The sequence below is a fragment of the Zeugodacus cucurbitae genome, chromosome 5 (assembly GCF_028554725.1).
Source record: "Zeugodacus cucurbitae isolate PBARC_wt_2022May chromosome 5, idZeuCucr1.2, whole genome shotgun sequence".
NCBI lineage: Eukaryota > Metazoa > Arthropoda > Insecta > Diptera > Tephritidae > Zeugodacus > Zeugodacus cucurbitae.
Genome location: NC_071670.1, coordinates 36,215,695 through 36,230,936, shown reverse-complemented (window position 1 = coordinate 36,230,936; position 15,242 = coordinate 36,215,695). Strand labels below are relative to the sequence as shown.

General features: G+C 31.4%; 1 protein-coding gene across 3 annotated transcripts in view; it reads right to left on the bottom strand.

The window, feature by feature from the left end:
• Positions 1–4,589, bottom strand: part of LOC105215471 (MICAL-like protein 1) — an 87,201-nt gene extending 82,612 nt beyond the window's left edge. For all 3 annotated transcript variants that reach the window (XM_054231111.1, XM_054231112.1, XM_054231113.1), the window contains exon 1: positions 4,535–4,589. The gene's annotated coding sequence lies outside the window, so the exon portion shown is untranslated. The remainder of the gene's footprint in view (positions 1–4,534) is intronic.
• Between the last annotated feature and the right edge of the window lie 10,653 nt (positions 4,590–15,242).

Genomic DNA, 15,242 nt, shown 5'->3' with positions numbered 1-15,242 from the left:
TAAGCCATATCAGTCGCTTTATATATAAATAAACAAGCAGGCCGGTGTTTATGAAGTAAATTTATAAATATAAACACACACACACACACATTTAAGCTGTAATTTAATTTCTATTTTAATAAAAAGATAATTGTAAAGATTATTTTTATACGACACTTAACACGTTGAGTGGGTTTTAATTGAAATTTCTAACGAAATGAAACGAATGCGAGATAACAACAACATTTAAACAAATATACATATATACTATATGTATGTATATGTATGTGTATATGCATATGAGAAAGTGTGACATACAAAACGCTGACTGGCAATGACAACAATTGCCACGATTATGAAGATGACAACGGCGTGGTCTTACACATATTCACATTTATATATTATATGACTGTGTGTATGGCTGTTAGCCATGAGCGGCGTGGCTTACAAACGTGCGCTTGTCATTTACAGCTGACAAATCAACAGCTGACTGTGCGTAGCGTTGTTGCTGAAATTATTTCTGTTGTTGTTGATGTTGTTGCATTAAATTTGTTTGTTTACGCTACTTTCACTCGTGCCGTTGGTGTTTATTGTTTGTTTCCTATATCCGATTTTCTTTTTTATATGGGCTTTACTTTTTATATCCGATTATGGCTTTTGTTTTGATTTCCAATTTTATATATACATATATACAGATATTGTTATATTGCTGATGAGCTTTTATATTTCTGGCACGACAACAATAATTTGTTATAAAAAGCTTGCACATGCAGTTTAAGCGCTACAAATATCCATGTATAAACGAATTGATGAATGCATGTTTAAATGAGGCGACGCGCCTGCGCAGTGTTATACATTTGTATACACATATATATTTAGACTCAGTATGTAAGCAATGTATTGCTCGATTGAAAGTGAAATTTACGATTAAATGTGGGTTTAATAGTAATAAATTTGATATAAAATTAATCTGAAATATAAAATAAAATCCAATTTAATATTATGATATAAAAAAAAAAAAACAAAATATAAGTCAAATGAAATGACTAAATTAAAGCTTCTAATAAGACAACTGAAAAAATTGAACAGTTTAACAACTAATTGTTCCCAAATTAATCCACAATAAAGCAATTAACCAATTACCTATGTAAGTGATATTGATAGTAAATTTATGTGAAAGGCTCCATGTAAAAAAATTACTAATTTTAACCGTTATTTTTTGTCAAATTGTCATACTTTAGAGCAAGTAACTGACTGATTTAGTGTTTTATTGAACAATTATTTATGCATTATTTCAATTTACAACCAAAATATTTCTATTCCAATAAATTTTTGAAAAATTTAAAAAAATCTAAATGTTTCAAGTTAATTGAGTAGGTGTGAATATAAAATATTTTGTCTCAACTAATAGCTTTCTTGTTCTAACTAATTAATATTGTTTTAATTAAGTTAATTCCCAAATTTACTGCAAAAAATGTTGATAATTGACTAAATGAAGTGTCCGGCTGAAACATATTAATTGTATTGAAGCAATTAGTAATGCAATTAACCTTTAAAAATTGCGGTGAAATTCATTCATAATGCCGTTTATTAAAAACAAAACATGTTCAGCAATTTCAGTCATTTTAACCATTAATTGTTCTCAATTTAGGATACTGCAGAGCTATTAACTAACTGATTAAGTATTTAATATTTATTATATCAATTTGCAACCAAAATAATTGTATTACAAAAGTTTTTTGAAAAATTAAAAAAAAATAATTATTTGAGTTATATGAAGAATGCAGAAAAGGTCGAGGTAACCTCTTATATATTAAAAATGTGGACAACTTGAATTTTAAGCGATCAAAGTGCGGGAATTTTTGTTGAAATTTTTCTTCTTTACAATTATTGATATTAGTTCTATAGCTAAGTTCAGTATGAGGAATTTCGCTATTTATTATATTTAATTATTATATAGATTTATACACATATAAGAACATAAAAGTATATATGTATGTATGTGACTATCTCATCTATAGAAAGTTTAGGTCAGTCAGTTGCGATTTCTAGCATCATAAAAATATTTCACACCGCTACACTCGTATGAATATGTATACTACCATGTAAAAGGGACTGTCTTAAAAAAATAAATAAACAGTAATGCAAAGCCCAACAAAATGAACTGAAGCGAGCGAAATAATAATAAAAACTAAAACGAAATATTGCATTGCCACAAAAGCGCATAAAAAGTCAAACTAAACAAACTGTAAAAAAATGACAATTTAACCGTTGACAGCTACAAACACAAACACATACAACAGACACATTTATTGTAAGTTGAAGCTTTACAATGTATGGCGCACATAAAAAGAGTGTATGTAAATATAACAGTATATGCATGCAGCCGACCACCTTCCCATCTACCGCTTTTCACATAACGTTATTTTGTAGCTTTGTTTTTATGCTTAATTTTTTATTTTTAAGTTTTTTTATTTTATTACTTTGTTGCTGCGCTCCCAAAGTTTTAAACATTTTAATGCATGCCTTAAATTTACTTGTCAATTTAGAAAGTGCCCAGCTGACAGTTGGGGGTTTGTCGGTTACTCGGCGCTGCAGCCACACACCACTCAGCTGTTTCAACGCTTCAAAGCGCCAGCGTCAAGCTTGTGTCTCACTTGGCCATCCGTCGTACCTCGCGTACCCGAGCTGTCAACTTGAAGCTTGACTCAGTTTATTTGATGGCTTGTCACTTTAATGTAGAAAAAAGTGTTCAAGTCTCGCAACCAATTGCCTTGGCTACGCTGCGGTTACTAGTAACCGAGCGGGGGAAATGTACTAAAATATTGTGTGCGAGTCTTTTACATCTCTATTAAAATGTGTCCGAGTTTTTTCCCCAACTCTAAAAGAAACGCTTCGCTTTCTCGCATTAAACCGTTGCAAATGCAGATACATATGTAAATGACACTAAACCGTTTTACCGACTCATCGTTTTCTTAGTTTCAAGCCAGTGCTTAGAAATACATAGTACTAAATATAGGTATGAATCTGGGAAAAAACTTGAAGAATTCGTAAAGTTTTTATGCTCGAATACAAAAAACTTGACAATCGTTAAGCAATAAATCAGTCCAACAAAGCTATTGCAATATATATAGCTTTTGCTTAGGGGAATATATAACATATACCGTTATATATGTATTTAATTCAATCCCTTCTAAATGTCTCAAGGGTTTACAGAGTTATGCACTGCATTAAAAGCTCAGTAAAAAACATCCCTTTAGATTCGTATATCTTAAAAGCATCGCTTTTCTGGTCTTCCAAAAACCTTGTGCCAAATAGCAAAACTTGACTTATTCGATCTCAAAAAACGTCTTTGTAACTGGACTTAGACGATAAGCTAGAGACGATATTCAAATCCAATATTAGTTCTGGTCAAGTAAAATGGATCAATTTTTTAGCAATCCAGTATTTTTCCTGTACAATTAATCTTTTAACAAACTTTGTTTCCTCAGAGAGACAGTATTCTCTGAGAAAACGAGAGCTTTGGTACCGCTGAGCTTACTTAAGGCTCACTTCTAACGGTTAGTCAACGAAATGTGGTTTCTGAAATAATTATTTGTCGACTGGTTATTCGTTCTTCGAAATATCTATGGAGTTTAACTCAGAAGAGCTCGGCTTTTTAAAAGGATTTAAGGCTGTTTCATATATGTAGATGCTTCGAGCAAATGCTCACATATAGGGAAGAAGTTCTCTGTAGTATATATAAATCACTACAGAAAGGTCTTTGGAGAAATAAAAAACCATTTAGATTTATAAAAATTGCAGAGAAGTGACACATTAAGTGCAATTCCGAGCCTTTGATTCATTCGAGTTGTATAATTATCATCAATTTATTAAGAATGACTAATAAAAGATTATTATTTTCGAATAAGATTATAACTGTAACGATCTTATCTACTTATGAGGCAATTTATATCTGCATTTCAAGGTCTTGAGTCATGCTTTAAGTTCAACATTGTTGCACCTCTTGCTCATGCTGGTATTATCAGTCTGTTTTCACTTTCTTACATAATTATGTTTATTTACAAATGTAAGTATAATCATATTATATCATATCTCCAAACAAAGGCAAGGTGCCAGATATATGAGAACTTCCTCTACTTAAAAAGTTTGTTAAAAAAAAAGATAAATTATCATACATAATAAACACGATAAAAGCAAGACAATATACAATTATCGCTTATCATTTAGAAAGATTTGTGTCGCCGAGATGTAAATATGCGCACTATTGCGATTTTTATTTAATTTTTTTGTTGTTCAGATGATTAACGCATAATTTATTTGTATTTACACAATTCTATACATTTATGATAGGCCTAGAAATTTCAGCTTTACTTTTATTTGTTCGTTGATAAATGGCGCAAAAGAACTGCATTATCAATTATATAAAAGTTATGAATAAGATTTTTATGATACTACTTCCTATACAATGTAGATAACATCAGCTACATGGCGTCTCGAAACTATTTTATTGCAATAATAATATTAAAAGACCATTAAATGTGTCACCACTTACCCAAATAGATAGCGCTGGATTTGTTGACAAGTGTCTTAAGATATTTGTAAATGATGCAAAGAAAGAAAAGTAAAATTTAGTTAATTTAGTTAGTTTTTTAAACAAATTTTAAATATGTATTTAAACATTTTTTTATTTTATTTATTTTTTTTTTATTTTGTTTTATTTTATTTTATTTTATTTTATTTTATTTTATTTTATTTTATTTATTTTTTTTTATTTTATTTTATTTCATTTTATTTTATTTATTTTTGTTTTATTTTTTTATTTTATTTTATTTTTGTTATTTTATTGTTTTTTTTTATTTTTTTTTTATTTTATTTTATTTTATTTCATTTTATTTTATTTATTTTTATTTTATTTTTTTTTATTTTATTTTTTTTTTATTTTTTTATTTTATTTTATTTTTATTTTATTTTAGATTAATAATATTGATTAAATAATTAAAAAAAATGTAATTTTATTTTGTTTTATTTGCGAATGCGCCTAAATGTAGGTCAATTAAAAATCGCAATTACAATTTAGACTCGAGTTTTTCCAACACTAGTTCACATTATCGGTTATCTACTGTACCATACAATGTACTAATAATAAGAATTTCAAGCTTTGGAATTTCACAAATATCCGCAACCACAGAATTCACAAATGCTGTCAGTGCTCATGCTGATTCCAAGAAAGGCCTACTGCTTTGAAACAACAAATATGGACTAAGTAATTATATGCACATATGTAAGTAGCTGCTTTGACTGCTTTAATTTGTATGAAAAATAGCTTTTTATATACAAAGATGTATATATATATATGTACTCAATTATGTATATAATCACACGTTGATGGGTTGATTTATTTGCTTAAACCGCAAATGTTAGTAATTATTGAACGGATATTGCCTCGAAACATATGAGAACTAATTAGAATGCTTAGGAGCAACTTCTGCAGTAGCTATTGTTCAAACCTTCATACATATACCTATAGATATATACATACATATATGCAAATCTGTATATGCTCATATAGATATGTATATTCTCCTAAATACTTGCACACTCCGCCACATTCACTTCAGTTGTACGTGTTCACCATAATTTTTAGGCACAGTCCCTCGGGCTCACCCATTCTCGGTCATTCGCGCAGACAGGCCAACCATCAACTGTCACTCGGCTTGGCATGTTCCAGGAGCGTTGATTGATAGCGTTTAAGTCCAAGTGGAGTCGCATAGAAAAAGCGCATGAAGATACGCAATAACTTTTCTACAAAATACGCGCGACTTTGGTAAGAGACAACAACGAAAAAACAATTGTAGATAACCATACTTCTTCAGAGTTGTCCTTCGACGAGTCTTTCAGTTCGAGTTAGAATTATTTTGTATTCAATACAGCATTTCAGACTTTGAGAAACAAATATGAGCTGTTTTGCTATTTTTATATATTTTTATACAATCGTATAAAAGGTAGAATTCTTCACATGTCTCTTGACATCAAGAAAACATTAATTTTCCTCCGTACAACAAAAGTTTTCGTAAAGTTCCAACCTTCTTTCTGTACTTAGTGTGTACATAGAGTGTTTACGTGGATTTTGTAGAAAAACGAACTTAATTATAAACGGAAACTCTCAATTAATTGGGAAAAAGTCCATAGGATCTTCATTCCAAAACTTTTCTGATACCTTGTATGAAAGTATCTTGGAAGATTATTCTAATATCACTGCACTCTAGATATATTCAAAGCTCAAGCATCTTCAAAAACTCAGAATTACATACAACAGTACTGACTAAACAGAATTCAAAAACTCATAGCATAGTTTTAGGCGCCAAGACCGAACAGTGTTTTTTTTCACCATTTTCCTTTAAATCAAACTTCGTACTAAGAATTCTTAACCACTGAAATTTATTCAAAGTAATACAATAATTTGTTTCGGCGCTTTCACGCTTGTTCTTTCCTATATAGGTAGTCATCAACTTGAAATCTCGAAGATTAGGTTCGCTAAATAATGTGTGTCTAATTAATACAAAATAGCGCATAATTGTGATTTATGATTTTTATTTTTTTTGGCTCATTGCTTGTTTTTGAGCTGTTTGTAATTCGTTGCCTAATTTATTTTCAGTTTCTTCTTCTGTTTTGTTTTGAAGATTTCGCATAAAATAAACATTAATAATTGGCAAAATGTAATTTATTGCAGTTCAAAGGAGCTGTGGTAGAAGAGGAGTCATATTAGAGAATATATCTGGCAGGCGTAACAAATTATGAATGAATTGTTAGCTTTTTGTATTTTTAAATTATATTTATGACAGTAATTAGGCGTAGAAGGCAGTTCAAACAAAAATCTATAAGTACCAAAATACGGAAGATTAATAGTTGAAATATTAATTAAGAATGATCGATGTTTCGCGTAAGTAAATCTGGTTTAACCTCTAAAAATAAGCGACTGTAAATACAAATGGCGGCTGCTAACGAAGCGTCGCTAATTAAAACTTTAATTAAGATAGTCAAGCTATTGTAAGTCAAATTTTGTTAAATTATAGGTAGGTGGCGCTAACGTCAAACCTTACTAAAAACTCTATTTATGCTTCTATTCGGCAATATTCAAGAACAATATTGATAAGTTCGATAGGAACTCCACTCAATGGTAGAAAATCGTGCCACTGGACGAATTGTCACCAAAAATATAACATAGAATATAGGTATTAAACAATTTTTCAATATATACCAAATTGTTTTTAATATTATGTAATTATTTCTGCGGCACGTGTCTACATTTAGCAGTACGCCCACAATTTTATTAATACTTTTTGCAAACATATGTTCATATTTAGATTAAATAGTCAAGGAATTATTAAATAGTCACGTACGTAGACATATGTATATATTTACTGTATGTAAGTCTGTTCACTAATAAATTTATTATTTCACGCAATTCGGTGCGAGTAAAAATGTCTTTCATTCAATTTTCTTAAATTGACATACAACAATTAATGTCAATTGACATTTTTTAACGGCATAGTTTCGCATTCAATTGGATAATTTATGTGACGCCCGTTTTTAGTTCGAAATCAAGCGAAAAAAAAATCGTACGAATTTCATAACCGCCGACAAATTAAGGCTTTTTGCAATTAAATGCTTGATAAAAAAGTTGCGAAAACACAGAAGGCCATAAATAAGCCAATATGATTGTGGGTATGTAATACATTTGAGAATTTTTTGTTAAAAGTAATTTTTGAATTTGAGTAGACATGTGTTTTATAACATCAGTAGATGGTAGGCTGTAGATGTTTGGCTACAGTAATTCAATTTATGTACCGTTTTCAATTGTGGACTTATGATCTCACTTAAGAACATATACTACTTTGCATTCGATATGACTTATATATTAATTTTATAGATTGAAGATAGGATTAGTACTGAACTTTTGCAAGTATGTAATTACTTAAACCATATCTCAAAATTAGTTGCGTTTGAAAGCTTCGAATATATAAATCTGACTATCATAAGTACCGAAGAAACTGAGGCCAGGTAATGTAATAATTTTCACTTGGTCCAAGATTAATTAAGATAGTAAATGCAATATACTCATATTATCACCAAGTGGCCCTTTGCTACCCTGCGGAACCATAGGACCAATTTTGTGAAAAATTATCTATACAATGTGACTAACGGTATATTTATGCACCCTAGTTCTTTATCAGTTCCATTTCATCATAATATTTTCCAACATTAAATCATTTGATAGAGCCTACTGTTTTCTTATGGCTTCGTAAATTATTCTAAGCTAAAAACCAGTGAATCATAGGTATTCGGTGTTTTCTCCACTTGAAATAGAGAAAAAACGATGGGTAAGCAAGGTAGAAACAATAAGTCTTGCTGATATCATTTGCACAGGGGATTATTTCTGATTTATTATTGATTATATTAAATTAAAAGAAGTAGTTATTGTTTAGATTCAAATAATTCAAAGTTGGACTTATAAGTTCTGGAAAAATATGAAATATTCCCATCATTATATAAATACTAGTTATATGTATAATAAATAGATAATAGAAATAGAGATAAATGTATAAGGCAGTTTAAATAGACTGAGACTGACACAATTAATATACTAGTAGGAGTAAACTCAGTTAATATAACCTGGGAACACAGGCATAGATGAAAATGAAAAGGCGGATGAGTTGGTTCGCTGGGAAGTTCCCTTAAACCGCCTTAGACCTTTCAGTTCGCTCAAGCGCTGTCTAATGCTGTCAATGAATGCTAGGGGAACATCTTAGGTCTTGGAACATTTACAACACGCATCATATCACATAACTAATATGGGCTAATGTTGACAGTGGAAACATCAAACAACTTAAGGAGTTAGGGGTAGCCGGAATTTTCAAAATAATCTCTGAAAATTTGAAGTTGATCCAAGCATTAGTTTTCGAGTTATTCGACAAATAAAATATACCGCTCGGGCAATCCTAAACGCTGGTGTGAAATTTTAAATGCGTTTTCCTCAAAACTATGTTTTTTCAACTGTTGACTATTGCAACTCGAAATCCGCTCAGTAGATTTTGATAAAATTTATACAGCTTTTAGAATACATAATAATCCTGAGCCTGATCGAAGTTCCCGATCTAGAAAAAAATTTCCTGAGGCCGAAATTTTATTAATTTTTGAAAAAAAAGCTTCCATCAGTACCAGGATTATCTATTTATTATTATCCGATTGAAATTAGATGTATCTCCAAGGACTTGTGATTATCACTGCAAGGACCTTTTTTTGGAACTGGGTCAACATAAAGAGCTATAAGTTTGGAAATTATGTGTTCGTGACTTCAAGTAAAAATTACTGAAAGTTCTCAACTTTTCATGTCTTTGACTACCCCTAACCCCTTAAAAGAGATAAGCAGTATCACAGGGGTCATTACGTGGCACTTACCTCTAAGAGACCTCCTACTGACGCTTGGTATAGTGGAAGAAGGGATACTTTCTACGACTCTCAATACTATAACCTAAGACAAATTGGGCCGATCGACCGAGTTGTTTAGGTGACGCTTATCGGTGTATTGAATTCAAGCGAATAACTTTGTTATTGCTCTTACTAGTTAATGTCAGACTACTCTCCTGTCAAGTTTAACAAGTATAGAAGTGGCGAATCGAACATCACTAACATTGTTACGTTTCTAGGGGGTAAATAGGTGTTAAAGCCTTTTAGATCGATTTTCAAACTATTTCTTAATTAAAATTTTTGTGCTTTTGAAACTTTAAACTAGTCTTGTGCATTTATCACAAATTTCAAACAAAACTCCAACAGATCTTCTTCCAACCAACAGATTTTTCGTTTTATCTAGATTAAATTTATTGGTATCATAAATTACTGAGATATAGGAAAAAAGTTAAATTTGCAAACTAATTAGAAACAAAAACAACTAAAGATCGACTGATAAGTTAAAAAAAGACTCCCAAAGCCGGCATTACGCCTTGGGAACGGAAAAGCACTAAGGCAACAATTGAAAGCGAGTAACAGAAGTTTGCAGCGGTTTATGCAAACATATGTGGATACAAATAAGTACATATTGTATTCATATATACACATATACATATCTATATACATATGTAGATACATATAAAGCTATAGTACAATAACGCCATGGCTTCAAGTGGCTTTTCCCCCATCACCCCAACCCCAAGCGAGCACACATTGCAATAATTCGTTCCAGACATTCACAGCGCATTGTCAGCAAGCGTCTATCTTCGCCTTTGCATTGCTGCGACTCAAGTGGATTTTTATTTCGTTGTATTTCGCTTTACTTGCGTTTTCTTTTGTTACAATTTCAATTGTTCAGCGACGATTTTCCTTTCACTAAATGAAAACAAAGCGTAAAAAAAAACGAAAAGCAGACTCAAATGAGGAACAGGGAGAGCTGTGGGGTAGCGAGCTAGGCAAATGAAATCGAAATCAAGTTGATATAAAAACAAAATAAAAGTAAAGTCACAAACACACACACACACACTCTGAAATATACAAATGATTTAACGAAGACTACAGATGGAAGAGATTAGTAGAACACAGTGGGGCACAATAACGAAAGTAAAAACAACAAGAAACAATACGCGACTTAACGGCTAAATGCCCCAGTGACTGGCTGTCAGCAGTGCACTTTGTGTTACAAGCGCCTGTGTTGGTGTGTGTGTGTGTGTGCAGCGACAAATGTTGCAAGAGCCATCTGGGGAGCATATCAGCGCGTGTAAAAGAGGGCTTACAACTACTGGCGGCCAGGGCACTTGCACAATGACCGCAGCGCTAAATTGAAAATAGATTAGTAAACATGAAAAGTCAACGGCCGCATACAGTACACCACACATACATACATACATACATAAGTGCGAGTGCAGTGCGAAACATTATCTGCACACATAAGCACATACATACATATATCACACTAAATATATTATTTTAAATATATATTATTCATTGGGTGTGCTCGAGCGAACGGAAATTGTGTTTTGCTATAACAGATATGACCAACAAGTGCGACGGCTAGCCGGTCGTTGAGTTTATTTTTGAAAATGTGCAACAGCTCGTTGTTGACCGCATGACCGCCCGCGTGAATGTAGGCCGAATTGGTTGCCACATATCGTAGAGGAAGCGTAGCAATAGTGTAAGGCACAAAACCTAGCAGGTCGCCACAAAATATAATGACAATAATATAAAAATAGTACATAAATATAAAAAAATTGCATGCGATTTTTCGAGACAAACAACTTTTTTATTAATAATTGTGAGAATTTAAAAGAACAATTGATTTTAGAAAAAAAATCAACATTAAAAAATAAATATCTCATGCGATTTTTTGGTAGGTTTAAATTGGTAACAGCTACTCAGTGAGCAATAGTAAATAAACAAGTAACTATCAGCCAACTTTTAATTTCTGTTTTACTTCGGAGCATTCTTTCGTGCATTATTTATATTCATTCATACTTGTATTCATATACATTCACACCCACCTTGGTTGTATGAAGTATTTAAATACATAATTTTTTGTTTTTTTTTTTCATATTCATCTCATTCCTACTCATATTCATATTCACTCATACTCATATTAATATTTAATAACAATTAATACTTATACTCATATATTGCGCATATTTCTGAATATTTTTATATTCTTCATACTCAATCACACTCATATTGATTTAAAGGTAATTAATACTCTTACTCTTATTCATATCCTTAAGAATCATATTCATATTTATTGAGCTATAATTATTCTTCAAGTATTATTTTAATTTATACTCGTAATTATTGAATACTCATTGATACTCATACTCAGTTCACAAAATGCTTTAAAATTCTGAATTGCAATTGGTACTCCTTATATATTTATATTGATACATTTTCGTACTCATACTCTTATTCATATATATTCATACTCATACTCATATTCATAAATAATCGTAGTCATACCCAAATTGAGGATTCATAGCCATCTATCGATAAAATATCGTGTTTAATTTTGATTTTAATAAAAACCAATTTATACTCACTGTGGCAAGGTACATGTAGTATTTTACCTACAAGTTTTTATCATCATATGGATCTCGAATAATCAAATGTTGCCTTTTTATGATTAATTGCATTCACACTATTATTATTGTTGTTGTTTATTTACTTATTACCTATACGAGTACATTGTGCAAGAACTGTGTTATTATACATAAATCTTATTGGCTGCAAGGTCAGAAGCTCGCCGGTTGCATAACAAAGTTAATAAAATCACTGTAAGTGCAACTCGTTGAATAATTAAATGCACTGCAGGTGATTCAAAGTTTCGGAATTTACGAAGTCAAGATGACTTGGTGATTTTCGATTGAAAAATAGTTAGAAGGGAATGTTATTAAAATACGGTACAAGAAAGGTACAAAAAAGCTTACATTTCATCAAAATTATGAAAAAGTTTAGTCCAGTGCCATCCAGCGGATTTTATGAAATTACGGGTTTGAATAAAAAAATAGAATATTGTACTATAACAATAAAAAATCTAATTCCTCAACAAATTTAACTGCATTTCCATGCTTTTAGGGGAAAGAAATGTGCTAGACACAGAAAAAAAAACGAAATTCGAGTAACACTTCGAAACTTCAAATGCCGCTTGACAACAGCTTACAAAGCAAATAATCAAATTAAAATATGAAGAAATAGCATTTGTCTCCTTTTCAGCTTTCGTTCGGGTTTCATATTTATTTGTGCAATGAAAGGCGAGCCGCAAATGTGTCGCCTTATGCCACATACACTCGCGTACAAACAAACAGCCATACAAAGTAATGAAATTTTAGTAGACCGCAGTGTATTGCAGTCAGCAAATATGCAATTGACTCAACTTAAGCATTTGCAAACTGTGAAAAAACAGCAACAATAACAAAAACACACAAATGCATATTTACTTTAGACCGCTTCAAGCTTAAAGGCTCAGTGGTGTGACGACTGGCGAGATAAGTGTAAAATTTTTCATGGTCAATCGACTGAAAGAAGTGTTCTTGAAAGATGTAAGGAGTGCATTGAGTAAAGTTCAGTACTCGAAAATACTTTTTTTTTCAATGTTTACAGTGCACAAATAAAGTGTGAATAGAAGAGAGAGCATACGAGATATTTTTTCAAAAGCCCTATTATTATTTATCAGTTGCATATATCTCTACATTGAGTTATTGGTTACAGAGAAATAATGAGCTACTAAATGAAACATCAAAGGTGATAGAATATCTGCAAGAATCTAACAAAACATTGATAAGATATCTCCTACAATGTTTAAGAACCTGTTGCTAAAAAAGCCTACTACATAATAATCGCTTTTGAAAATGTGGGCATTCCCTAAAAAATAGCTTTTCAGTTTTCAAGACTGCTTAATATATTCTTCAGATATTTCTCGAGTCTTATTAATGAAGTTATTTTCCTTATCTCCAGTTATGTCTCTAAGATATCATTTTATAATATCATATAATATAAAAGTTTAAAATTTCGAGATTTGTAGTATCATAACTCAGTCTCATGAAAATTGCCACACTACGTTCTTAGCCTAATCTCATTTTATTCTGCAGGCTCATTAAAAGTGTGACACTTCTGTATAAATCTATACTTTATATTCTGTATTAGACACCTTAGATTTGCATACTACTAATTTCATATTTATTTACCAATTTTTTGTATATAATTTTCTAATAATAATTTGTTGTCCACTACAAACTGGTTACGAAACACCAAATTTGCATTACTTTTCGCCCAAAACCAGTCACATTTGCTTGTTAAGTAGATAAAGAATGATGTTATAAGATTCTAAATATAGCGCAGATGTGTTAAGTTTTAGTTAAATAATATGGTAAAAACACAGAGCAAATTTGGTTTTAGGAAGTGAGACACTTGAGATAATTTATGGAAAATCCGCATTACTAAAATAACATAATTTGAGTGGGTGTAACGACATTAAAAGTGTTTTAGGCACTAAATATTTGTGTTCACTATCTGAAGATGAAGATTGTGGGTTGTTATTTGCTTGAATTTTGATCACCATAATATCTCGACACTCTTTAAATAATAATTTATATGCTTAAGCAGCAAGAAAGTTAACCAGTAATACTCAACACAACAGAGAATGATCTTCATCAGAACTCACTAAAGTGGTATAATCGTTTGCTCTATTGAATTAAATCAGTTTATATATTTTATACCAGTTATTTATTCGATTTTTCAATTTTCAAATTTTAAGTGGTGTATAGAACTCAATTGGTTTATGAATAGCTTATTGAATATTCCTAATTTTTAGTTATACCAGTGTATAGGATTTATACCAGTTGCTTGTTCGATTGACCACTCATATATGATATACATGATTTCCTCCTTCCTCTTAAGATAACTAATATAATTGGGTCTATTTTTTTATCTATTATTATCTACAAAATAGCGCCGTGACAACGAAATAAACAAATTGTTATCTATTGTATTTTATGTATGTTTATCATTTGTTTACAAATAAATATTTATCTAATTAAAATATAATCAGTAAATGTGATAACATTGGGTGATCTTCGTTATCTTGAATTTCAGAAGAGTATTATTATGCTCGTCTATTAGCCAGTTAATTTTGGGTATTATTCTTTTTAGGCTTTGTTTTGCAGACTTTTAAGACTTGTATCGATGAGAATAACTATTTGACCTAAGAAAATACAGTTAAATTTATCGAAGAAAAATTTTCCTTTATCTCTTAATCATCTAACTGATTTTTTGTATTTTATCTTGGGTCGTTTTCAGAACATATAAAACCGACAATTTTAGTCATGAGTTAGGTTGTTTTACTCAGAAATTAATACAGTATGTATGTATGTGATTGGCGTTGCAACCGTTTAGCCGGTTATAGCCGAATCGACGATAGTGCGCCACCTGTCTCTCTCCTTCGCAGTTCGGCGCCAGTTGGAGATCCCAAGTGTAACCAGGTCGCTCTCCACCTGGTCCCTCCAACGGAGTGGAGGCCTTCCCCTTCCTCGGCTTCCTCCGGCGGGTACTGCATCGAACACTTTCAGGGCTGGAGTGTTTTCGTCTATTCGGACAACATGACCTAGCCAGCGTAGCCGCTGTCTTTTTATTCGCTGAACTATGTCAATGTCGTCGTATAACTCGTACAGCTCATCGTTCCATCGTCTGCGGTATTCGCCGTTGCCAATGTTCTGAGGACCATAAATCTTGCGCAA